Here is a 27,963-nt window from a genome sequence, read left to right as displayed (position 1 = left end):
ATGTGTCCCTTAGACAGGTGTTCCTGTTGAAATAGGTATTGGAGATGCCATGGGAAGATGTGAAGAATAGATTTTTAAAAGTTAATTTGTGGGACATGAGCGTCACTGCCTAGGCCAGCATTTATTGCCCATCCCTAGTTGCCCTTGAGAAGATGATAGTGAGCTGCCTTCTTGAATCACTGCACTCCACATGCCCACAGTGCTGTTAGGGAAGGAATTCCAGGATTTTGACCCAGCCACTGTGAAGGAACGGTGATATATTCCCAAGTCAGGGTGGTGAGTGGCTTGGTGGGGAACTTGCAGGTGGTGGTGTTCCCCATGTATCTGCTGCCCTTGTCCTCCTAGATGGAAGTGGTTGTGTGTTTGGAAGGTGCTGTCTAAGGATCTTTGGTGAATTGCTGCAGTGTTTCTTGTAGATAATACGCACTGCTGCTACTGAACATCGGTGGTAGAGGGATTGAATGCTTGTAGATGTGGTGCCAATCAAATGGGCTGCTTTGTCCTGGATGGTGTTGAGCTTCTTGAGTGTTAGAAATGTCATAGAAACCCTACAGTACAGAAAGAGGCCATTGGGCCCATCGAGTCTGCGCCAACCACAATCCCCACCCAGCCCTACCCACTAATCCCTCTAACCTACACACCTCAGGACACAAAGGGGCAATTTTTTTTAGCATGGCCAATCAACCTAACCCACACATTTTTGGACTGTGGGAGGAAACCGGAGCACCCGGAGGAAACCCGAGGAGAATGTGCAAACTCCACACAGACAGTGACCCAAGCCGGGAATCGAATCCAGGTCACTGGAGCTGTGAAGCAGCAGTGCTAACCACTGTGCTACCGTGCTGCCCAAGTGTTGTTGGAGCTGCACCAATCCAGGCAAGTGGGGAAATATTCCCACCCATTGTTTCTATTTTGGATCAGAAATTAAGAAATGGGAACAGGAATAGACCATTCAGCCCTTCCACAACACTCTGCCATTCAGTGGGATCTCTGCTGTTCTTCGACTTTAACACCACTTTCCTGCACTATCCCTGCATCTTTTGATGATTTTAATATGTCGAATTCTATCAACCATCGACATACTCAACGACTGAGCCTCTCTGAGGTAGAGAATTCCAAAGACTCACCACCCTCTGAGTGAAGAAATTCCTCCTCATCTCAGTTCTGTGTGGCCTACCCAACAATAAACCAACAACAGAATTGGCTGTTTGTGAGATCTTGCTGTGTCAATGTTGACCAATACATTTCACCACAGGCAGGACGTCAAAGGGACTTATTGGTTCGGAAGCACTGTGCGACGCTTCTGTGGGACAAGTTAGGATGTTCAGTGAAGAAAACCTCTTTCCTTTACCTCTCTCATTTTGCGCCATCTAGAATGATTGCTTCCACAGTTACAGATTCCTGCCACAAATGCTTGGGAGAAAGCAATTTTGTGGTTGAATTTGTTTTCAATGGTGTAAGTTGGATTTTGATCAACATTATGTAGAAAGAAAGCCATGAGGTACTCATTAAATCCTCCATCAGTCTGAAAAGAACATTTTGAATTGGGACAGATGTGGAATGGAGATGAACAATATCATCATCTTATGTGCCCGATGTTTAATTTCCTTCAGCACCTCTACCACCCCCAGTTTGTATGAGGAGAGACTCCCGTGTTAGGGGAATGCAGCCTTCCTTGATGACAAAGGTTTCCCTCTATCAGCAGCATGTCATTGGGAAAGTGGTGGACCACCCAGATATATATCTCCGAACTGACTGTCTGATCGAGGCCTGCTGTTGTCACGGTGTTAGTGCAGCAAGCTGCTCTCTCACAACAAAGAAAGGGTTAAATAAAGCTCTTGGGGCGAATAGGATTGTAATAGAACCTCAGAGGTGGAAGGCCCTTCACCAAAATTCCTTTACTTACAAGATCCAACAACACAATACAGAGTGTTCTCAGTCTGCAGTCTACACCCGGAGTGTCAGAGGAACTGGCACGCCTGTTTAAATACAGAGCATGGGGCTCCCTGATTGGCCCATCAACTTAATCAGGGAGCTCATATTCAAGCACATATTCGTCACAGGGATCAAAGATCATGGGGGCTGTGGGGGAAAGGCGGGATTAAGCTATTGAGTTGGATGATCAGCCATGATGATAATGAATGATGGAGTAGACTCAGAGGGCCAAATGGCATACCTGTGCAACTATTTTCTATATTTCAATCTTTCTATATTCCTGTAATATGAAGGTGAGCAAAACAGGGAAACCCACATTGAGGTTATCCTTCCAAAGTGGGACTGATTTTTAAGGTAAGTTATCTTAAATGTTTCTTTTGGCTCCCTTCTTACCTAATTTTGTGAACCACATCCATCAGAACTATTTTTGTATCCTTTCATGGGACGTGGGCATCATTAGCAAGGCCAGCAAATGTTGCCCATCCCCAAATGCCATGGAACTGAGGGTCATTTTCAGAGGGCAGTTAAGAGTCAATCACATTGGCTGTGGATCTGGAGTCACATATAGGCCAGGCTGGGTAAGGACGGCAGATTTCCTTCTCTAAAGGAACATTAGTGAACCAGATGGGTTTTTACAACAATGATTTCATGTTCAATATTAACAAGACTAGTGTCTCAACACATTTAACCAAATTGCTATGCTAGGATTTGAATCAATTAACCTAGACTTCTGGATTACTTGTCCAATGACATTACCACTACACCACCACTGCTCACTAATCTATCTCTGTAACCTTGCATAACACCTTGCGCACCCTTTATTTGTAATCTTTTTTAACATCCTCTCCTGTCCTCTTCCCATAATAGTGACAAAATCGAAGGCTGTTCATCCCCGTTCTCTGCACCTCACTGGGTGAATGCCCTCTTCCTCTCCCTGACCCCACCACCTCTGAGAAATCTTTCAAAACCAACCATTCGACTGAGCTTCCAGTCAAACCCCCTCCAAATCATGCCCGCTTCCCTGGCACCTGTCCCATGAGCTTTGACCTGTCGCTCCCGCTGTCTGTTTTCTCGGGGAGGGGGTGGGTTGCCTTTGAATCTTCAAGGTGCAAAGTAAGTGTGAGTCATTAAGGTTTCTCACAGCACCAGGTTCCTCAGTGTGCTCCTTGAAAGCTCGTGATTCCAAATAAACCTGTTGGACTTTAATCTGGTGTTGTGAGAATTCTTACTGTGCCCGTCCCAGCCCAATGCCCTCATCTTCAAATCATCAACAGAGACGTATAAGATAATGAAGGGGATGGATAGGGTAGAGGTAGAGAGATTCTTTCCGCTCAGAAAGGATAGCAGGACTAGAGGGCACAGCCTCAAAATAAGCGGGGGGACAGTTTAGATCGGAGTTGAGGAGGAACTTCTTCACTCAAACGGTGGTGAGTCTCTGGAATTCTCTGCCTGTTGGAGTGGTGGAGGCTACCTCGCTAAATATATTTAAGTCATGGGTGGATAGGTTTCTGATAGACAGGGGAATTAAGGGTTATGGGGAAAAAGCGGGAAAGTGGAACTGATCCACTTCAGATCAGCCATGATCTTAGTGAATGGCAGAGAATCGAAGGGCTAGATGGCCTACTCCTGCTCCTATTTCTTGTTCTTATCATATAAGTTTTGCCACCATGAGGCGTGGTTTGCTGGACTTTATGGAATTACCTTCCTAAAAGCTATGGTTGGAGGTCATTCTGAAGTCTCTGCCTTTCCAAAAACATTCAGGCCAACCGAGTGATTGCCAGACATTTTAATAATGGGAGATCTCTCCAACAGATCAGTCAAGACCTGTGCGTGACAGAGAGATGTTTTGTCAGCTCCTCAAAGCTACTTATACCTTTCAACATTGGCAATTCTTCTTTCTCATGATGTTATTTCTGATACTTTGCTTCAAATGACATCTCTTTTCACAAGGCGGAGGTGTCGATGGGCACTTTCTGGATCCTGCCTGTGTGGTTTTGGAGTTAGACGTGTAAACACACAAGAAATTAAATCCACGAGGAGGGATATTGTTTCTTTAACCGTGTTCTCTTGGGGCTTAGCCCAGCATTATAGTAACAGGATCCAGTTCATACAGGGAGACTTGTCAAGCTTGCAGTTATTCTGCCCAATGCTTCCAAGCTTCTCAACTGGAAAAACACTGAGCTGTTGGAATATATGTCTTGGGACTGCACAGCGGTTAGCACTGCTGCCTCACAGCGCCAGAGATCAGGGTTCAATTCCGGCCTCGGGTTGCTGCCTGTACCAAGTTTGCACATTCTCCCTGTGTCTGCGTGGGTTTCCTCCAGTTTCCTCCCACACTCCAAAGATGTGTGCGTTGGGTGGATTGGCCATGCTAAATTGACCCGAATGTCAGGGGATTAGTAGGGTAAATATATGGGGTTATGAGAATAGGGCCTCGGTAGGATTGTGGTTGGTGCAGAATCGATGGGCCTGGGCTTTCTGCAGCGTAGGGATTCTATGTTTCTATGGAATTGGGATTCGAAGACTGTACCTTACCCAGGCTGGCTCGCCCAATGCCATTCCTGGTTTTCATCTACGGCTCAGTGGATGGCACTTTTATCTTTGAGTCACGCTGTTGCTGGTTCAAGTCCCACTCCAGGCCTTGAGCCAATGCTTGGCACTTCTGCTGCTGTACCGAGAGAGTGCTGCACTGCCAGGAGATGCTGTCTCTGATCAGATATTAAAACCATGGCCCTGTCTGACCTCTCTGAGGAATGTTAAGGATCTTAAGGCTATTACTTTGAAGAATTGCTGGGGTGTTCTCCCTGGACAATATATATCTCCCAATCCAGCATCACTGAAAGGATTATCTGATCATTATCACGGTGACACTTGGATGAGTTTGCTGTGTGTAAATTGGCTGCTGCATTTCCTACATTACAATGTCTACAAAATGCTTATTGGCGCTAAGGCACATTGGGATGCACAGGGATCATGAAAGGCGCTAAATGCAAATCCTTTTTCTTTCCCCTACACAGCCTGGAACTGGCATAGTGGCACAGAAACAGCGGCCTCAAAGCGCCAGGGACCCAGGTTTGATTCCCAGCTTGAGTCACTATCTGGGTGGAGCTTGCACAGTCTCCCCATGTCAGCGTGGGTTTCCTCCGGTTTCCTCCCACAGTCCGAAAGATGTGCTGGTTAGGAGCATTGGCCGTGCTAAATTCTCCCTCAGTGTATCCGAACAGGCGCTAGAGTGGGGTAACTAGGGGATTTTCACAGCAACTTCATTGCAGTGTTAATGCATGCCTACTTGTGACACTGATAAATAAATCCAAGCAATACTTACCTGACATCTCTGGCTACTGGCTCTCCAGCCCTCAACGCATCAGGACCAAAGTTATTGCCCACCTTTCCAAACCCTTCACAGCAGCAACCTCTCACCCCAAGTCCCACCATTCCCCCATGACCGTCTTCAATCAGCTCCAGATTGTGTCCTACTCTCTGCCATCTCAGACCCACTCTGTATCCCCTGCCTCTACCCACCTGCTTTCCTCTCTTACACTGTGGGTGGGAAAGCCTTAATTGCCAGTGGTTTGCGTGGTTTAAGGATGTGGGGTAAACCTTTTAGAAGTGAGATGAGGAGAAATTTCACCACCCAGAGAGTGGTGAGCCTGTGGAATTCTCCACCACACAAAGCAGCTGAGGCAAACTAATGTATTGTTTTCAGGAAGGAATTAAATATTGGGGCGAGGAAGATCGATGGATATCGAAGGAAGGGGCAATCAGGCTATTGAGTTTGATGATCAACTATGACCATAATGAATGGCGGAGAAAGCTCGAAGGGCTGAATGGCCTACTCCTGCTCCTAATTTCTATGTTTCTGTAATCCTGGATTAATAGTCTAACAATAATACCACAAGGCGATGGCCTAGTGCTATTATCACTAGATTATTAATCCACTCAGCTAGTGTTCTAAGGACTTGGGTTCGAATCTCACCATGGCAGCTGGAGGAATTTGAATTCAATAAAAAAAAAATTTGGAATTAAGAATCTCCTGATGACCATGAAACCAATGTTGATTGTTGATGTCATGGGTTGACATCAATATCTGGGAGGATTTTGCTACCAGTTGTTCACAATGGTGATAACTTGTCCATCCAGCCTCATCGTACTTTGAGTCACAGGGTAGAATTTTCCCTTCCCACCCGAATCGTAGCGGGTGGGACACACACCAGACGGAGGTCTGTTTGACCTCAGGTGAAAATTTCCAGCCTTTGGAGTAAGCGTGGCTGGAAAATCTGGCCCACAATGCTCTAATAATAAGGCAGAGCAATGGTAGAGAAGGAAAGTAAAGGTAGCAAATCCTACCCTCCGAATCCCACTACCTTGTGGAAGGCCCTGCCCTGTGTGCCCAGAGGCCTGTGGGTTCAGAATTGCCATATTCACTGACAGAAAGACCCACAGTAGGAACTGGTGACTCTGAGTAGATGTCCTCCTCCAACCGCAGCACTTGTCAATGACAATGATGATGCACTTTGTTATCTCCAGACCCGATTTCCCAATGTTTTCCCTCACTGGATATCCAACATTCTACCTTCCTGGAAATCCACTTCATCCAAAACTCTGCCCCCATTCACCCATCACCTCTGTTCTCTTGGTGACCTCAAACTCATCCTCATGTTCAACTCCCTTTCCAGCCTCCCCCCCATCCCACCCACCCTCTGTTTCTATAGCAGCTTCCCCATCCTCTGAGATCCCTGCACTTCTCCAACTCTGACCACTTGACTGCATCATGAGCGGTCATTCCATTAGTTTGCAAGGCCCTGACCTTTGAACTTCCTTCCTTAGCCTCTCCATGGCCACCCTGCTCTCCTTGTTAAAGATTCTCTTGAAAAGTGACCTCTTTGACAAACCTTTGGGTCTCTCTAAAAATATCAACGTTTGCTTCTCAATTCCAATTTTCATCTTATTCAATCAATGCTTGTCATCGTAAAGGGCACCCATTCTGACCTCTGACACGGCCCATCTACTCTTTCAACACTAATTGAAGAGAAGTTCCTTAGGATGTTTTCCCACATTAAAGGCGTTATATAAATGCAAATTATTTTTGTTATACTTACAGCATCTCCAGAACGCAACCAAGCCATCTTTCCAACACAACTTTCCTCCTGGTGTCCTCCCATCAAATTATTGCTGGAAAAGAAAGGAACATGCTATTGAAGTTTTTCGGCTTGTACTCATCAGGACAGCTAGACAAGATAAACCAACAGGAAAGGGAACAACAATTTATACTGCATGAGAAGAGAATTCTGATTGGACAGCAAGGGGACTGTGATTGGTAGAAGTGTTGCCAAGGCAAAGCAGAGAACAGTTAATTGCCAAGATTTTGGTCAAACTAAGTAGGTCAAGTTTCATTGGTTAAAGCATTGACAAAGGACATACTATAAGGTGACAATCCCCCAAGCTTTTGTTCAGTTAAAAAGGTGCAATATGTGGACCAGCTCCTTCTGTCTGCAATCATTGATGCCTGTAACATTAGATGTTGTCCTGCAATTGGACATTTCAAACAGCCCTCTCTTTCCATGCAGTATAAATTGTTGTTCCCTCGACTGTTGGTTTCTTTGTCCTGATGAGTGCAAGGCAAAAATCTTTGACAGCATGTCTCTTTTCTCAGCAATACTCAAGTTCCGTACTACCAAAAAACTAATCAGTATGTTCCACCATCCTCTGTGTAAGTTGTACCCTCGCTCTGTACATCTATCCTTATTGTGAGTGAAACAGTCAGACAGGCAGGTAGACTGTGGTAAGTTCACGCTGAATTTCAAACGATAGTTTAGCCTCAAGAGGAATGTTGGACAGGATTTTCTTCGCAATGAGGGCAGCAGCAGATCTCCTGGTCCTGCCGTTGTCACTGTAGTTTCCTGTTGTATGTGTTCCTTTGCCGTTGGGAGATGGAGCGGATGGAGGGGGAGGGAGCTAGTTGTGGAATGAACGGCTGGAAAATTCCAGTCACCGTGTCTGGTTCAGGGCAATGCCCTTTAAGAAGGATATGAGAGCATTAGAGACCACACAGCAGTGATTCATGAGAATGATTCCAGGGATTTTTCATTCATGTGACATGGCTGTCACTGGCTGGCCAGCATTTATTGATGTGGAGATGCCAGCGTTGGACTGGGGTAAACACAGAAAGAAATCCCACAACACCAGTTTAAAGTCCAACAGGTTTATTTGTAGCAAAAGCCACAAGCTTTCGGGACAGCTTGTCCCGAAAGCTTGCGGCTTTTGCTACAAATAAACCTGTTTAGCCTTCAAACTGGTGTCGTGGGATTGCTTTCAGTATTTACTGCCCATCCCTACTTGCCTGAGGGCACTGAGAATCAACCACATTGCTGTGGCTCTGGAGACACGTGTAAGCCAGACTGGGTAAGGGCGCAGATTTCCTTCCCTAAAGGACATTCGTGAACCAGATGGGCTTTCCTGACAATTATTTCACGTTCATCCGTAGATTCTTAATTCCAGATATCTTTTATTGAATTCAAGTGCCACCAGCTGCCGTGGCAGGGATTTCGAACCCGGGTGCCCCAGAACGTTACCTGAGGTATCGGGATTAATAATCTAGCGATAATGCCACTAGGCCATCGCCTTCGGATCCGTGGAGGTTTTGGAGAAGCTGGGGATGTTCCCCTTGGAATAGAGAAAGTTGGGAGGAGATTTGATTGAAGCGTTTAAAATCACGAGGGGTCGGGACAGAGTAGAGAGGGAGAAACTGTTGCCGTTGGTGAAAAGGTCAAGAACCAGAGGCCACAGGTCGGAGATAAATGGCAAGAGAAGCGATGGAGATGTGAGGAAAAAACTTCTCATTTGCGGCGAGTGGTTAGGATTTGGAATGCACTGTGTGAGAGCGTGGTGACTCAACTGGGGCTTTCAAAAGGGAATTGGATCATTGTCTGAAAAGGAAAAATTTGCCGGGCCGCAGGGAAAAGCAGCAGGGGATTGGCGTGAGGCGAATTTGCTCTTGGAGGGAGCTGGCACAAAGACGAGAGGTCGAATGGCCTCCTGGGCTATCACCATCCCATGAATTCTATGATCATCCAGAATTCAGTCTGACGTGTAGAGGGATGGAGACGGCAGGTGGAGACCTCAGCATAAGAATATTTAAAGAAAGCAGAAAGCGAGATGGTCCCTGTGGTAAGATTGCTGGAAAACATATGTATTTTTGGGAGACATGTTTTGAACAGTTGGTGTAAGGGCTGATGTTACAGTCCCACCATCTGCACTTTATTAGAAAGCATGAGAGTTCAGTAAATTTACACCAGCGCTAAATAATTCAGAGGAAGCGGACAATCCAAGGGAAACAGCTGAAGAAACATTTAAATCAATCCAGGATGCTTCGACATCCAGATTTCTGGGTTGGCAGTATTTGGAAAAATTATGCAGTTGGCTGCAGGTATGTATAGCTATCTCTTCTGCTTGTCCTCCCAAAGCAGAGTTCTGTATCACCCGAACATAACCCATACTGATGACTGAGGCAGAGTTCTTAAAGGGCCACTCTTGTTCAGTGAATGCGGATGCTTTTAAAAATCCTTTATGGGATGTGGGTATGGCTGGCGAGGCCATCATTGCCCATCGCTGATTGTGTTTTGAGAAGGTGGTGTTGAGCTGCTTTCTTGAGCCACTGCAGGGGGAGGCAGTTGCTTATTGGCCATGATGTGGAGATGCCGGCGCTGGACTGGGGTAAGCACAGTCTCACAGCACCAGGTTAAAGTCCAACAGGTTTATTTGGCAGCTGCAGATTTACAAGGATGTTGCCTGGATCGGGAGGCATGCCTTATGAGGATAGGTTGAGGGAGCTAGGTCTCTTCTCCCCGGAGAGTCGAAGGTTGAGAGGTGACCTGATAGAGGTTTATAAAATGTTGAGAGGTACAAGATCGGGTGGATTCTCGGAGGCTTTTTCCCAGGGCTGAAATGGTCGCTACGAGAGGACACAGGTTTAAGGTGCTGGGGAGTAGGTACAGAGGAGATGTTAGGGGTAAGTTTTTCACTCAGAGGGTGGTGAGTGAGTGGAATCGGCTGCCGTTGGTGGTGGTAGAGATGAACTCGCTGGGGTCTTTGAAGAGACTTCTGGATGAGTACGTGGGATTTAATGGGATTGAGAGTTATAGATAGGCCTGGTAGGTATGGATATGATTGGCGCAACTTGTGGGCCGAAGGGCCTGTTTGTGCTGTAGTGTTCTATGTTCTCTGTATGTTCTAAACCTGTTGGACTGTAACCTGGTGTTGTGAGACTTCTTACTATCATCACTGCACCAGTGATCCAGACACTCAGGATAGTTCTCTGGGGATCCGGGTTTAAATCCCACCATGGGAAGGCGATGGCCTAATGGTATTGTAGACTATTAATCCAGAAACTGTTCTGGGGGATTTGAGTTCGAATCCCCCCACGGCAGATGGTGGAATTTGAATTCAACAAAATGTATCTACAACTAAGATTCTACCGATGGCCGTGAAACCATTGATGGTTGTCGGAAAAACCCATCTAGTTCATTAACATCCTTTAGGGAAGGAAATCTGCTGTCCTTACCTAGTCTGGCCTATGTGTGACTCTCCATAGCAATCCACAGCAATGTGGCTGACTCTCAACTGCCCTCCATGGGAAGCCGAGGGTGGGCAATAAATACTGGCCAGCCAGCGACATCCACGTCCCATGAGTGAATTAAATAAAAAGGCAGATGATGAAATTTGAGTTCAATAAGTGTCTGGAATTTAAAAACAAAGTCAAATGATGACCAATGTCAAAAACCCATTGGGTTCACTGGCATCCTTCAGGGAAGGAAATGTGTCGACCTTACCCGGCCTGGCCTACATGTGACTCCAGGCCCACAGTGAAGGGATCAAAAATAAATGTTGGCCTTACCTGTGATCCCCACATTCCAGGGATTGTTTTTTCCTATTCATTCATGGGATATAGGCCTCACTGGCAAGGCCCTTGAACTGAATGGGTTTGCTGGGACATTTTCAATGGAGCAGTTAAGATTTAACCACATTGGCTGTGGGTCTGGAGTCACATGTAGGCCAGACCAGGTAAGGACGGCAGATTTCCTTCCCTAAAGGATATTAATGAACCAGGTATGACATTGACAATAATTCCATGGTCACCATTATTTTCAATTGCAGTTAAAAAAAGATAATTGAATATAAATTCCATCTGCTGCCATTGCAGGTTTTGAACCCACAATGTTGGTTTGGGGACTGCCTGAGATTTCTGATTAGAGATGAGCAATTTTGGTTGGCAATTTAACGTCTCAAGAATTTTTAAAAACTTATTAAACAAAAAACAATCATCACCTTTTTAAAAAAAAGAGTTAATCAAGATAAAGGCACATATCCCAGGAGGCGTGTATTGTCTCACTAAATGGAGAACATCTCAGGTAGACATAAAAGATTCTGGGACAATATTTTGAAGAATGGCTAAGGGAAATTCTCCAACCAGTATCCCAATAAATATTTATCCTTCAACTAATGTCACTTACAAAAGAGCCAGAAGGGAGGTCGTGTCATTCATCTCATTGCTTTTTCTGGGAGATGGTTGTGGATAAATTGGTTGTGATGCTTTCTACGTTACAACAGTGACTACCCTTCAGAAATAGTACTGAATGAGTTGGGAAGTTCTTTGGGCAGCACAGTGACTCAGTGGTTAGCATTGCTGCCTCACAGCGCCAGGGACCTGGGTTCAATTCTAGCCTTGGGTCACTGTCTGTGTGGAGTCTGTACATTCTCCCCATGACTGTGTGAGTTCCCTCCAGATGCTCCGGCTTCCTCCCACAGTCCATAGATGTGCAGGATAGCTGGATTGGTCATGCTAAATTGCCCCTTAATGTTCCAAAGATGTGTAGGTTAAGGGGATTAGTGGGGTAAATACCCTTGCTTACAGGGGTAGGATGGCAGGTGGACCTAGGTAAGATGCTCTTTCAGAGAGTCAGTGCAGACTTGATGGGCTGAATGGCCAGCTGCATTGTACTGTAGGGATGGTATGGAATCTATGAGATCAACTGAGGTCGTAAAAGATCTGGCATGAATATAAATACTTTGTTTCTTTGTAACCGGGCCGATTTAAATTGTTAGAGGATGACTCAGATTCTGGCAGTTAAGAGGTTGGACCTAGTTTGAGGATGGGCTTTCTCTGGACAGAACCAGGTGAGGCCTCTACCCCTGTCTAGACACCTCAATGCATCTCAATGTAGCTCATTGAATAGTAACTTTGTGGTTAGGGAGTGAGTCTTGGACCTAGGTTAGGAAACATGCCTGCAGGTAAAAGATGGACATTTGGATAACAGTTGATGTTGGGCCAATTGTTCGTTTTAAACCCAACTGATAGATTTTTATCATCCAAAAGTGAGAAGGAATACGGGGTAAAGGTCACAGATTTTTCTTTAATTCTTTCATGGGTTGTAGGCATCGCTGGCAAGGTCAGCACTTGTTATCCATCTCTAATAAACGGAATCTCTCTCTATCAGAGGGCATTTAAGAGTTAACCACATTGCTGTGGATCTGGAGTCACATGTAGGCCGGACTGGGTAAGGACGGCCGATTTCCTTCCCTAAAGGACAATAGTGAACCAGATGGGTTATTGCAACAATCGATGGTAGCCATCATGGCCACCATCACTGAGACTAGCTTCTTATTCACAGATGATATTAGTGGAACTTAAATTTTGCCAGCTGCCTTGGTGGCATTTGAATATGTCCCCATTTTTGCGATAGTCTCTGGGTCACTACTCCACTAACTTTATCCTTCCTTCATAGCGAGGGGGATTGAATATAAAAGTAGGGAGGTCTTGCTGCAGCTGTATAGGGCATTGGTGAGGCCGCAGCTGGAGTACTGTGTGCAGTTTTGGGCGCCGCACCTGCGCAAGGATATTTTGGCCTTGGAGGGAGTGCAGAGGAGGTTTACTAGGCTGATACCGGAGTTGAGGGGGTTGAGCTATGAGGAGAGGCTGAATAAACTAGGCTTGTACTCGTTAGAGTTTAGAAGAATGAGGGGAGATCTCATTGAGACGTATAAGATGATGAATGGGATGGATAGGATAGAGGTGGAGAGACTCTTCCCGCTCAGAAAGGACAGTAGGACTAGGGGGCATAGCCTCAAGATAAAGGGGGGGCGGTTTAGAACAGAGTTGAGGAGGAACTTCTTCAGTCAAAGGGTGGTGAATCTCTGGAATTCTCTGCCCGTTGAAGTGGTGGAGGCTACCTCGCTAAATATTTTTAAGATGCGGGTTGATGGGTTTTTGATGAGAGAGGGGATTAAGGGTTTTGGGGAGAGGGCGGGAATGTGGAACTGAGCCATGACAGATCAGCCATGATCTTATTGAATGGCAGGGCAGGCTCGAAGGGCGAGTTGGCCTACTCCTGCTCCTATTTCTTATGAGCTTATCATTAGGCCCTTGTGTCCTCAAAGCATAGCTAACTGACCTCCTTCTATTTGTATGGTGAACTCCTGTGGGAGGAGGGTTGAGGGGCCATGGCTATGAGTGTAAAATAATCGAGCCCTGAACTGTCCTATCTCATGTGAGGCTATCCATTTTGGTAGCAAGAATAGGAAGACAGATTATTACTTGAATGGGTGTAAATTGAGAGAGGTGGGTACTCAACGAGACCTTGGAGTCCCTGTGCATCAGTCACTGAAAGTAAGCACACGGGTACAGCGGGCAGTCAAGAAGGCAAATGGTACGTTGGCCTTCATAGCGAGAGGATTTGAGTATAGAGATAGGAATGTTTTGCTGCAATTGTATAGGGCTTTGGTGAGGCCACACCTAGAGTATTGTGTGCAGTTTTGGTGTCCTTATCTGAGGAAGGATGTCCTTGCATGTGTGAAATTCACTACCACAGAATGTAGTTGAGGCCAAAAACGTCTGATTCAAGAAGAAATTAGATATTGCTCTTGGGGCTAAAGGGGTCAAGGGATATGGGGGGAAGATGGGATCAGAATATTGAATTTAATGAACAGCCAAGATCAAACTGAATGGTGGAGCAGACTTGACAGGCCAAATGGCCTACTCCTGCTTCTAGTTTCTATGTTGCACCTGGTTCTTCAACAATAATTTACAAGTTACACTCAGACGGAGAGTGCGCCTTGCTGATCCAGCTCATGCATGTTTTGGGCTGAAGGAGCAGTGCTCTGAAAGAGACTTCTTACTGTGATTCCCTCTAGGCCCAGCTCGCGCAAACATTTTTTCTTGGGTTCCATAAGAAACATGTTTTTTGATGCAGTGACACCTAATTTCCTCCCCCTTGCCTATGAGGAGAGGGTGGGAATGTGGAACTGAGCCATGACAGATCATTCATGATCTTATTGAACGGCGGGGCAGGCTCGAGGGGCTAGATGGCCTACTCCTGCTCCTATTTCTTATGTTCTTACGTTTGCGATATCTAAAACTGTAGCAGCAGTCTTCTCTGTTCTGGTCAATCTTTCCTGATCGTTATAACCTGTCAGGACCTGGAACATCCCAATATATCGTCTTTCCCTTGCAACCCAGTTGACAATATGGAGACCCTTGGCTTAACGAATAGGTGTACAGGAGTAGTGGAGCACTCAGCTAATATAGGACCTCACCATGTTGCTTCCCACAACCACCGTATGGGCCGATCTCAAGTCAGGCCTCTTATTTAAAGACGCTAACTAAAGGCGGTGACAGTGGTGTATATATTCCCCTCTCAGTGTTCCATTAGGCTTCTAACACTGAACACCACTGCAGATACACAAGTGAGGTGGACACATTTGGAATTGTATTAGAGTAGGAGATACTGACTTCAGAAAGGGAACATCAACACCATTCGTTGATTTAACATCCCAAGGTGGTTCACAGCAGCATCATTTGGTATCGAGACACACAAGATGATGTAATATCCGGCAACCAGAAGTCTGGTCATACATTAATCTAAAGAAGCTTTGTAAAGAATGTGTGCGCTGGAGGTAAGGCAGGGAACATATATAAGCCACATGCTGTGGTGCCACAGTTCACGTGGGGTGTCTGAGTTGCTGTGGCAACATGCATGTCGCAGTCTAGAGCTATGAATAGTGGTGGTAGGGGCTCCAATTTCCTTTCCAACGCACGGCTGACCAGAAATCTCTCCCAATCTTACCACCAGCCATTGATATACACTAGATGGAGTTGCAAGTTTGACATTGAACCCTATTTGTCTGTGTTATGAGCACACCTTTCCTTGGCCATCGGGTCTTGGAATGAGAGACTTGAACCCAGAGCTTCTGGCTCAGAGGCAGGGAGGTGACCCACTGTCCTGCTGAGACCTCCATCTCCTCGTACACACCAACTGAAAACTCAGCAGTGTTCCATTGTCTGCCCGAGAGTTTTACTCTCTGCTTTTGTTAGGAGGCAAGATATTGGAATGAAATGGCCTAGTGCTATTATCACTTGATTATTAATCCAGAAACTCAGCTAATGTTCTGGGGACCCAAGTTCAAAACCCACCCTGGCAGATAGTGGAATTTGAATTCAATAAAATATATTTGGAATTAAAAATCTACTGACAACCATTGTCCATTGTCGGAAAAACCCATCTAATTTCACAGGTGGCGTGGTGGCAGAGTGGTTGGCACTGCTGCCTCACAGTGCCAGGGAACCGGGTTCGATTCCCAGTTTGGAGTCTGCACATTCTCCCCGTGTCTGTATGGGTTTCCTCTGGTTTCCGCCTTGTTGTCCAACGAGGGGTATACACGCGATGGGTCGTACTAGGGCTGCTCTAGTCGTTAGTGTACGCTTAAACTGGACCAGATGCTGGGCAACACGACAGCTCAGTGACTATCGCTGTTTGCTGTGCAGACACATGGATTTGGGCCAGTGTCTGTGGGAGTTTGCGCATTCTCCCCGTGCTTGCGTGGGTTTTCTCCTGGTGCTCCGGTTTCCTCCTACACCCCAAAGATGTGCTATTAGGCTGATTGGAGGTAATAAATTGTCCCTAAATTAGTTTCCCTCAATGTGGAATGCCATAAGCATAGATAAGGGTCATGGGTGGAGGGGGGACTGCTAATGTTAAAATGGCGGTGTGGGCGCGTTGGGCCAAAGGGCCTGTTTCCCGGGCTGTTTTTGTTCTTTGTTCTTTGTCCTCCCACAGTCCAAAAGATGTGCTACTTAGTTGCGTTGGCCATGCCAAATTCTTGCTGGTTAGGTGCATTGGCCATGCTAAATTCTTGCTGGTTAGGTGCATTGGCCATGCTAAATTCTCCCTCGGTGTCCCAAACAGGTGCCAGAGTGTGGCAACTAGGGGATTTTCACAGTAACTTCATTGCAGTGTTAACATAAGCCTATTTGTGACACTAAGAGATAAACTTTTAAACTTTAATGTCCTTTAGGGAAGGAAATCTGCTGTCCTTACCCGACTGGCCTACATGTAGCTCCAGAACCACAGCAATGTGATTGACTCTTAACTGCCCTGCAAGGGCGATAGGGATGGGCAATAAATGCTGACCCAGCCCATGTCCCACGAATAAATCAAAAGATAGAAAGGCTGGCTGAGGGGACCAATGGGCACCGGTTTTGCCCTCTCCTCCTCCGCTGGTAATAAAATAATATATAAAAATGTTATTTTCTTTTGTTGGAATCCGATTGCAACTGGAAACTCTAAGCCAGACATAACAATCGTAAAGGTGAAACCAGTTTGGAATTTGGCAAGATTCAGCTGGAGAATGAACTGTGGGCAAATGCCTTCTCCTTCTATTCAACCTGAAGCTAAATGCGATGCTGTCAAGTGTAGATTACCTAACCAGCCAGAAGCCAACATTTAACTTCTGTGCTGTCCTTTCTTCAAGATACCGTGGGTTCCCATTCAACATGTTCGCAAGAAACGCGGCGATCAGGTTACTGGCTCCCTTAACGGAAGGGAAGGAGAGTGGGAGGTGAAATAGCCGCCGTGTTCCTGGCCGGTTTTTGTTTTGCAAAAGGGAGGTTTATTTCGCTGGGTTTTTTCCGTGTAAATATTCAGAGCGATTAGAAGGAGGGGGGGAAAAAAAAATCCATTTCAATGTCCTGTCCTGGCACTCGCTGTGAGCGCCTGGCAGGTTGAGGCAGAGATTTGCAGGTAAAATTTGTTCGGAATTTGTGTCCTGAAGCAGAATTGAACTCATCAGTGTTTAGTATTAACACAGCCCGCCCCCCCTCTCTCTCACACAGCATGCCTTATTGACACCATCGCTGTACCATTGCACCATGCCATTTATTTTTGGGGGAAAAAAAGAACTGCATTCTTACATGTTTACTTAAGCAGATTAACCCCTTGTGTGCTCTACTTTTGTGATGCGCAGGTGGGTTATTTCAACAGCCCTCTTACATGTACAGACACAACCTCATGTGCTCGGCGTTCCTGTTGTTTTTCGACTTGTACCGTTCCCCTTGCTTCACTTTCCCCCCGGGCGTATCTCTTTTTTGGAAGGTGAACGTTTTTTAAAGGAAGGCTGGCCCAGAGTGCCCATTCCCGGGCTCCCCACTTTCAGGAGGGTGGTCCAGGCTCTGGAGAGGGGGCAGATCCACTGGACCGGTCCCGGGCACCAGAGACTTCAGCTTAATGTGAGGAAGCTGGGATTGATTTGCTTCCCTCAGAGCAGACAAGCCTGAGGGGAGGTTTGATAGAGGTGGTCGAAATTTTAAAGGGGTTCTGCTTGAGTAGGGAGGGAATGTTTGCATTTGCCAGGAGGGTGGGAATCAGAGGACACGGAACTAAGATCAAAATGAGCCAAGAAAAATAAGAAATTACACAGTAAATTACTGTGATCTAGAACGTGCTGTCATAACATATTTGTATTTGTGCATGACACACATGGAAAAGGATGTGGTGGCGCGATGGTTATCTCTGCTGCCTCACAGCAGCAGGGACCTGGGTTCGATTCCCAGCTTGGGTCACTGTCTGTGTGGAGTTTGCACGTTCTCCCTGTGTCTGCGTGGGTTTCATCCGGGTGCTCTGGTTTCCTCCCACAGTCCAAAGATGAGCAGGTTAGATGCATTGGCCATGTTAAATCCTCCCTCAGTGCACCCAGACAGGTACCAGAGTGTCACGACTAGGGGATTTTCTCAGTAACTTCACTGCAGTGTTAACGTAAATTTTAGTTTATTTTAAATTTACAGGGCTTTGGGGAATGGGATAGTCCTTTGGGAGTTCCAGTGCAGGCACAATGGACCAAGTGGCCTTATGCTGTGTTATACAATTCCAGGAGTGGGCTTCCATAGGCTGGAATTCCCTGGCTGTTCACCTCAGCGGGATCTTCCAGTCCCAGTGATGGCACCCTCCCAACCCCCCTATTCTTTCAAACTTTACCAAGGGATCTGTGGGAAAGTGTGAGGTTATGCACTTTGGTAGGAAGAATGGAGGTGTAGGCTATTTTCTAAATGGAGAACGGCTTCGGAATTCTGAAGCACAAAGGGATTTGGGGATCCTGATTCAAGACTCTCTTAAAGTTAACGTGAAGGCTCAGTTGGCAATTAGGAAGGCAAATGCAATGTTAACATACATTTCTAGAGGGCTAGAATCCAAGAGCAGGGATGTACTTTTGAGATTGTACAAAGCCCAGGACAGGCCCCATTTAGAATATTGTGAGCAGTTTTGGGCCCCATATCCATGGAAGGATGTGCTGGCCTCAGAGGGGGTCCAGAGGAGATTCACAAGAATGATCTCAGGAATGAAGGATTTGTCACATGAGGAGCGGTTGAAGAGTTTGGGACTATACTTGATCGAGTTGAGAAGGATGAAGGGGAATCTAATTGAAACTTATAGAATACTGTGAGGCCTAGATAGAATGGATGTGAAAAGGATGTGGGAGACTCAAACTCGAGGGCACAAGTTCCGAGTGAAGGGACGATCCTTTAAAACTGAGATGAGGAGGAATTTTCTCAGCTAGAGGGTGGTGAATTTGTGGAACTCTTTGCCACAGAAGGCTGTAGAGGCCAGGTCACTGGGGGTCTTTAAGACACAGATAGATAGGTTCTTAATTAATAAGGGGATCAGGGGTTATGGGGAGAAGGCAGGAGAATGGGGGTGAGAATCTGATCAGCCATGATTCAATGGCAGAACAGACTCAATGGGCCGAATGGCCTAATTCTGCCCCAATATCTTATGACCTTTTACATTCACTTGACAGAGTAGGCAAAATCTCATCTGAAAGACTGCACCTCAGGCAGTGCAGCATTCCCCCGCTACTCCATCGAAGTGTCAACAAAGTCCTGAGAGTGAGTCTGGAGTCCGGAACCCACTGACTTACTTTCAGCTTTTTTGTTTTCTTGAAAGATGAAGGCTGAGGGGTGAAATTCCTTCAACCAATGAATGGTGAGAACGGATCGTAGGGGTGAGGGGTTGAGAGGAATCCGGGGCGAGGGGCAAGAGGGAGAATTAGCTTGGTGCGAGGCCTCTGAAGGACATGGGAAAATTGGGCACCCCTCACCTACTTGTCCAGCTACCAGTCTGCCTGGCAGGACGAGGGGTGCCAACGCTCCAGCATTGGCCGGGAGTCTCCGGGGGATGAAAATAAATCTCCAGGACACAGCTATGTGCGACTCTGGAGAAAAATCACCCAGGGATTCAAAAAGATTGTTCCTGAAAATTTTCTTCCAACATTTCTCTGCACAAGGTATAAATATATTAAAAATGGGGAAAAGCGTGGCTTTTTGGCCAACAGTTAGACATCAACCAATTGGGCAATGGAACAAATACAGATGATGCTGGAAAATCTCAGCAGGTCTGGTGGAAAGAATAGAGCCAACATTTCGAGTCTGGATGACCCTTCACCAGCTCTAATGAAGGGGAGGTCCAGTGGTATTTTCAGTAGACTATTAACCCAGAAACTCAACTAATATTCTGGGGACACGGGTTCAAATCCCTCCATGGCAGCTGGTGGAATTTGAATTCGATTAAAAATATCTGAAATTGAGAATCTATTGATAACCATAGAATCATTGCTGATGCGTCGGAAAAACCCATCTGGTTCACTAATGTCCTTCAGGGAAGGAAATCTTCCGTCCTTGCCCGGTCTGGCTTACATATGACTTCAGAGCCACGTGGTTGACTCTCAACTGCCCTTGAGCAACTAGGGATGGGCAATAAATGCTGGGCCAGCCAGCAATGCCCATGTCCCGTTAATGAATAAACAAAACCATTTGCAGTATTTTGCTTATATAATTTGGCCATGGGTCTTTTCTGCTTTCCGATTGGTGTAGGAAGGCCCATGTGACACAAGGATGGCTATGTTGGCCACATTGGCTGGACCGTGAGGTCAAGTCATGTGACAAAAACCTCCCGGGAAACATTTAATCACAATAGACAACCTAGGCTGGACATTTAGCACTGGCCCCCCCCCCGGGGATGGGAGGGGAATTTGGATCCAGACTATGGACATTGAGTCAAATTTAGCCTCTCCCCTCCTCCAGCCACTTTCCTTCGCATCCTGGGGTGCATTGGGGGGGGGGGGAGGCTGTAAAATTCCAGCCTATTCTATGGGACACTCTCGACTGTTCTTGACTCACGTGTAAAATGAGCATTAGTGGGCGAGGGGCAAACTGCAGCCTCGCGGGTGCGGGGAGGTGGGGCGGGGGTGCAACCTTCCTGTAATATTTGCTTTGGCGCTGCCTCTCTGACCAGTAGAGGAAAGGGGCAGGGTGAGCTGTGGGGTTGCGGGGTGAGCAAGGCAGTGGTGGGGGCGGAGAGGGGGGGGGGGGGGGGAGAAACCTGCAGTGTTCAAACTGCAGACTGTCTGGCTCCAGTCGACTAATCACTCACTCACACTGAGTTCCCAGGTGCTACTTAAAAGGGTTCCACTGTACTTAAGTCACCTTATCAATATACCGGAGTTAATGGTATGGCTGCACCAGAGGCTATCCTTACATGTCCCGTTCAGGAGGAATTGGCGTATCCTGCTCGCCGACCTTTAACCCATCCATTTTTCACATCTCAAAAAATGTGTGTTTAGGGCTGGAAGCAAGTTTGTGCCCATTCTTCCCCCTCCCATTGCTGTTTGTTACTGGACTCCAATTATAAAAAAGGGAAAGCCGGGGAGGGGGGGGGACGGTGGTGGTAGGGGGTGCACTGATATCGGCATCTGTTCATTTGTAGTGTAGACTTTTATCTTCAGGGCTGGATGAAATAGGTTCGAGGCAGGATCCCCGTCTGGCTAAGAGCCCAGGGTGGGTGTCCTCCGGGTGCTCCGGTTTCCTCCCACAGTCTGGGAAGAGGTGCTGGTCAGGCGCTGGAATGTGGCCACCAGGGGAATTTTGCAGTAACTTCGTTGCAGTGTTAATGTAAGCCTTACTGGCGGCTAACAAATGAACTTTTATTTTGGGAAACGGTGCGTGGAGGATTTGGGAGACGCCAGCTCGCTTGAGCTTTTCTTTACCCTCCCTTCCCGCTCCCCCCACCCCCTGGCATCTCTCCCCCACGTCGCAGTCTAGACACAGGAGACTGGGGACTTCAGTTCAACGTGGTTCGGTGGGGAGGGGGCTGCGTGAAGAGGATTTTCCCCTCGTCCCTTTGAGGATGGGGACTAAGCGTTGATATTTAAGGTGGGTGGCTCAGGTCGGCATTCAGAAGGCGAGGAGAATTCTCCTCGTCCCAAGGCGCATCACAGTCTCGAGACGCCGCACACTGTCTGGAGCAAGGGTTCAAGTCAAGGTCAGGTCAGTCAGGCTGATGTTTCGCCTGGGGAATAATGAGAAGGATGAAAATCTCACCAGGTACCTTCACATCGCAGGGGAGCAAGCAGCAGAGAGTGGGGGAAGGGGGGAGTGCACAGTTCTGGTCACCCTGTTGTCGAAAGGATAAAATTAAACTGGAAAGATTGCAGAAAAGATTTACTCGGATGCTACCGGGACTTGATGGCTTGAGTTATAAAGAGAGTGGATAGGCTGGGACTTTTTTCCCGGAAGCGTAGGAGGCTTGGGGGTGATCTTATAGAGGTCTATAAAATAATGACGGGCACAGATCAGATAGATAGTCAATATCTTTTCCCAATAGTAGGGGAGTGTAATACTAGAGGGCATAGGTTTCAGGAGAGAGGGGGGAGATACAAAAGGATCCAGAGGGGCAATTTTTTCATACAGAAAGTGGTGTGTGTCTGGAACAAGCTGCCAGCGGTAATAATAGAGGCGGGTACAATTTTATCTTTTAAAAATCATTTAGCTACATGGATAAAATGGGTATAGAAGGATATGGGCCAAATTCGGGCAATTGGGATTAGCTTAAAAATAGGACAGCATGGACAAGTTGGGCCGAAGGGCCTTCTTCCATGCTGTAAACCTCTATGAGTCTTGAAATGTTTCACTGCACAACTGGAAACAATGGTGAAAGTTTTCCACTCAAGAGAAATGAGAATTTTAAAATTATTTCTTGGGGATGTGGATGTTGTTGGCAAGCACAACATTTATTGTCCATCCCTCATTGTAACAACTGAGGGTCAACTGTTTTGTTGTGGATCTGGAGGCCAGACTGGGTAAGGATGGTGGAACCAGACGAGATTTTATGAACATGCGAATGAGGAGCGGGAGTAAGGCCACTTGGCCCCTCGAGCCTGCTCCACCATTCCAGGATCATGGCTGCTCTGATTGTAACCTCTACCCCACATTCCCAATAACCGTTTGCCCCTTCCCCCAGCACATTTACAACAATCGATAATAATTTCACAGTCACCTTACTGAGGCTAGCTAGCTCTGGATCCCGTGTGGGATTTGAACCTGCGTCTCTCGCTTGGGCCTTGGGATTACACGTCCAATGACGTTAGCACTAAGCCACTCTCTTCACTGAATGAGTTTGTTAGGGGCGACATGGTGGAACTGTTCCTAATTGTACAGAGTCCCGAACAAGGGGATGTACCTGAAATACAGTCAAATCAAATCAGAAAGGACCAAAGGGAACTTGGGGTGCAGGTCCAAAGATCCCTGAAAGCAACAGGACAGGTGGATAAGGTGGTTATGAAGGCATATGGGCCACTTGCCTTTAGAGCCTGTGGAATTCATTGCCACAGGAAGTAGTTGATGCCAAAACATTAAATATATTAATCAAAGGTTATGGGGAAAAAGCAGGATTAGGCTATTGAGTTGGATGATCAGCCATGATCGTAACAAATGGTGGAGCAGACTCGAAGGGCCAAATGGCCTCCTCCTGCTCCTATTTTCTATGTTTCTATTAGTCAAGGCATAGAATATAAGAGCAGTGAGGTTATGGTGGAGCCGTATAAAACACTCGTTAGGCCACAGCTAGAGCACTGTGTACAGTCCCAGTCACCACACTGTAGGAGGGATGTGATTGCATTAGAGAGGGTGCAGAGATTCACCAGGATGTTGTCGGGGCTGGAGTGTTTGAGCTATGAAGACAGGCTGGTTAGGCTATTTTCCTTAGAGTGGAGCAAGCTGAGGGCGATCTGATCGAGATGTGCTAAATTATGAGGGACATAGATGGAGTGGATAGGAATAAACTTTTCCCCTTGGTTGAGGGGTCAATAATCAGGGGGCACAGTTAAGGTAAGGGGCAGTGGACTTAGAGAGTACTGGAGGAAAAAAAATGTTATCACCCAGAGGATGGTGGGAATTGGCACTGGTTAGCGCTGTTGCCTCACAGCGCCAGGGACCTGGGTTTGATTCCTGGCTTGGGTGACTGTCTGTGTGAGCTTCCTCTGGATGCTCCAGTTTCCTCCTACAGTCCAAAGATGTGCGGGTTAGGTAGATTTGCCACGCAAAATTGCCCCTCAGTGTCGAGGTAAATGGGGCTGTGGGGATAGGGCCTGGGTGGAGCTGTGGTCATCGCAGACTCGATGGGCTGAATGGCCCCCTTCTGCACTGTAAGATTCTATGATTCGTTGTCTGAAAGGGTGGTAGAGGTGGGAACTCTCGCAACGTTTAAGAAGCATTTAGATGAGCTCCTGAAACGCCAGAACACACACGGCAACAGACCAGTGCTGAAAAATGGGATAGGCGCTTGATGGCTGGTGCTGATATGAAGGGGCCTCTCTCAGTGTTGTAAAACTTGGGTCGAACAGATTGGAGTTTAGAAGAATAAGAGGTGATATTTTTTGAAACGTCTCAGATCCTGAGGGGACTGGATAGGGTAGGGGAGAGATTAGAACCAGGAGACACAGATTGAGAATGAGAGATTTCCTGTTTGGGACAGGGATGAGGAGAAACTTTTTTTCTCAAAAATGGTTAGTATATGGAACCATTTCGTCAGAAAGGCTGGATCATTGAATATATTCAAAGCAGAGTTAGTCAGAGAGGAGTCAATAACCGGTGCGGGGCGGGGGGGGGGCAGAGATTTAAGAAAAGGGGCATAAGATTTAGAAGAGATTTGAGGAAAAATGTTTTCATCCAGAGAGGGGTGGGAATCTGGAACTCGCTGCCTGAAAGGGTGGTAGAGGCGGGAACCCTCACAACATTTAAGAAGCATTTGGATGAGCTCTTGAAACTCCGTAGCGCGCAAGGCTACAGACCGAGTGCTGGAAAATGGAGGTACGATGGGAGATTGACAGAAAAATGGAGTTGAGATCACAATCAGGTCAGCCATGATCTTATTGAATGGCGGAGGAGGCTTGAAGGGCTGAATGGCCTCCTCCTAATTCCTTTATCTTGTATTCCAATGTGGGATGATTGAAGCCAATTATTTTGATGTAATTAACGGATGGCGTGATAAATATATGCGGGGTAAAGGAATAGATGGATATGGGGCAATGTGTAAAGTGGCCATCAAAGTGAAGGAAGGTCATGTAGAGTTTAAACAGTGGCAGAAATTCGAGTGACCTCTCTCTGTCTCTTTGTTGGGTTTATTTTCCCAAGAGAGGAATAGTATCACGAGGCCTTTGCTAATCTTTTCCTTTTTACAAATTTATAGAAGCTTTCATAGTCCGTTTTGATGTTTCTCGGTAGTTTATTTTATTTTCTTTTTCTTTATCAGTTTCTTGGTTCTTCTTTGCTGAATTCTAAAATGCGCCCAATTCTTAAGCTTACTACATTTTTGGCAACTTGCTAAGCCTCTTACTTTTGACCTAATACAATCATTAACTTCTCTTATGAGCCATGGTTGAATCACTTTTCCGGTTGGGATTTTTGTGTCTCAAAGGAATGTGTATTTGTTGTAAACAATGCATTAATTCTTTCAGTGTCAGCCATTGTCTATCTACCATCAAATCTTTTACTGCAATTTCCCACTTTACCACTGCCAACTTCCCCGACGTAATTTCCTCCTTAAGATAAAAAGGCCTTAGTTTTGGATTGAATACATCACTTCCAAACTTTTTAAAAATTCTATCATATTATGATCACTCTTCCCTAAAGCCTCCTTTACAATGACCTATCAATTAACCCCTTTTCATTGCAAAATAGCCTGTTTTCCAGTTGGTTCCACAGCACGCTATCCTAGAAAACCATCTCGTAAATATTCCAGGAATTAAGTAGACGTGGAGCGGATGGTGGGACATTCTAGGACGAGAGATCATAGTCTTAGGATAAGGGGTGGCAAATTTAAAACAGAGTTGAGGAGAAACTACCTCTCCCAAAGGGTTGTGAATCTGTGGAATTCGCTACCCCCAAAGTGCAGCGGATGTTGGGACAGTGAATAAATTTAAGGAGGAGTTAGATGGATTTTTGATTGGTAATGGGGTTGAAGGGTTATGGGGAGAAGGCAGGAGAATGGGGATGAGGAGAATATCAGCCATGATCGAATGGCAGACTAGACTCGATAGGTTGAATGGCCTAGTTCTGCTCCTATATCTTAAGAACATAAGAACATAAGAAATAGGAGCAGGAATAGGCCATCCAGCCCTTCGAGCCTGCCCCGCCATTCAATAAGATCATGGCTGATCTGAAGTGACTCAGTTCCACTTTCCCGTTTTCTCCCCATAACCCTTAATTCCCTTGCCTACCAAAAACCTATCAACCCGCGTCTTAAATATATTTAGCGAGGTAGCCTCCACCACTTCAACGGGCAGAGAATTCCAGAGATTCACCACCCTTTGAGTGAAACTTAATCTTATGAACTTAATATGCAGATTGAAATCATAGAATCCCTACAGTGCAGAAGGAGACTATTCAGCCCATTGAGTCTGCACCGATCCTCCAACGGAGCATCCTAGCCAGGCCCTATCCTTGTATCACTGTATATTTACACCATTAATCCCCCTAACCCATACACCCTGGGACACTAACTGGGAAATTAGCATGGCCAACCTGCACCCCTTGATTGCAATATTGTCCTTGTTCCATACCCCTCTAATTTTCTGATTTATACTGCCCCCTACATTATTACTACTGTGTGATGGCCTATAAATAACTCCACCAAAGTACGTTGCTGTTTCTCCACCCAGCCTGTTTCTACACCTTCATCTCCCGATCCAATATCTTCTCTCACTCACAAAGTGATCTCTCCCATTGTGATTGGGACTCCCTCACTTCTTTATCCTTTCTGTCTGTCCTTCCTAAATACTAAATATCTTTGAATATTCAGGTTCCAGCCTTGGTCATTCTGTGAGCACGTCCGTACAATGGCAATAAGATTCGATGGGCCGTCCCACCCGCCACGGGAATCGTAGCGGGTGAGGAGTGAGACTTGCAAAGGTCTGTTGACCTCGGGTGGGATGTTCCAGTTTTGGGGCGGCATGGTGGCACAGTGGTTAGCACTGCTGCCTCACAGTGCCAGGGACCCGGTTTTGATTCCTGGCTTGGATCACCTTCTGTGTGGAGTCTGCATATTCTCCCCGTGTCTGCATGGGTTTCTTTCAGATACTCCGGCTTCCTCCCACACCCCAAAGATGTGCAGGTTGGGTTGATTGGCCATTCCAAATTGCCCCTTAGTGTCAGGGGCACTAGCTAGGGTAAATGCATGGGGTTATGGGGATACGGCTTGGGTAGGATTGTGGTTGGTACAGACTCGATGGGCCGAATGGCCTCCTTCTGGACTGTAGGATTCAATGAAATCTCACCCGACATGTTTACTTCCAATTGTTCTAACAATGCCTTGTTGCGAATGAACATAAGAACATAAGAAATAGGAGCAGGAGTAGGCCATCTAGCCCCTCGAGCCTGCCCTGCCATTCAATAAGATCATGGCTGATCTGTCGTGGCTCAGTTCCACATTCCCGCCCTCTCCCCATAACCCTTAATCCCCTCGCTTATCAAAAACCCATCAACCCGCGTCTTAAAAATATTTAGCGAGGCAGCCTCCACCACTTCAACGGGCAGAGAATTCCAGAGATTCACCACCCTTTGAGTGAAGAAGTTCCTCCTCAACTCCGTTCTAAACCGCCCCCCCTTTATCTTGAGGCTGTGCCCCCTAGTCCTACTATCCTTTCTGAGCGGGAAGAGTCTCTCCACCTCTATCCTATCCATCCCATTCATCATCTTATACGTCTCAATGAGATCTCCCCTCATTCTTCTAAACTCTAACGAGTACAAGCCTAGTTTATTCAGCCTCTCCTCATAGCTCAACCCCCTCAACTCCGGTATCAGCCTAGTAAACCTCCTCTGCACTCCCTCCAAGGCCAAAATATCCTTGCGCAGGTGCGGCGCCCAAAACTGCACACAGTACTCCAGCTGCGCACTGGTGAAGCAACTTTCTGCCTTACACAAGGACTTAAATAAACTATTTGTGTTTAAATCTCACTTTTCACAAATTCAGTACTTCCCAAAGCATCTCACAGTCCACGAAACACTATTGAAGTGTGGTTGCTGGGGTAGTGAAGGAAATAGTATGGGCAATTTGTGCACAGCAAGCTCCCACAACAGCAGAGATAAATGACTAGATCACATAGAAGAAGAAACATAGAAGATAGGAGCAGGAGGAGGCCTTTCAAGGCTTTTTTAAATTTACTTATGGACATGGGTGTCACTGGCTGGCCAGCATTTATTACCCATCCCTAGTTGCCCAAGTACAGTCCAGAGTTGACCACGTTGCTGTGGCTCTGGAGTCACATGTAGGCCAGACCAGGTAAGGATGGCAGATTTCCTTCCCTAAAGGACATTAGTGAACCAGATGGGTTTTTTCTGACAATCGACAATGGTTTGATGGTCATCAGCAGATT

The 27,963-nt window shown here is 46.5% G+C and overlaps 1 protein-coding gene across 1 annotated transcript in view; it reads left to right on the top strand.

Annotated features, from left to right (window-relative positions):
• The window catches only part of wnt6b (wingless-type MMTV integration site family, member 6b), a 76,957-nt gene that overhangs the window by 31,511 nt on the left and 17,483 nt on the right, over nt 1-27,963 (top strand). The gene's annotated exons all lie outside the window — the stretch shown is intronic.

The sequence above is a fragment of the Carcharhinus amblyrhynchos genome, chromosome 11, assembly GCF_965287045.1.
Source record: "Carcharhinus amblyrhynchos chromosome 11, sCarAmb.v2.hapA, whole genome shotgun sequence".
NCBI classification, from domain to species: domain Eukaryota; kingdom Metazoa; phylum Chordata; class Chondrichthyes; order Carcharhiniformes; family Carcharhinidae; genus Carcharhinus; species Carcharhinus amblyrhynchos.
This window is presented reverse-complemented; position numbering and strand designations above follow the sequence as displayed.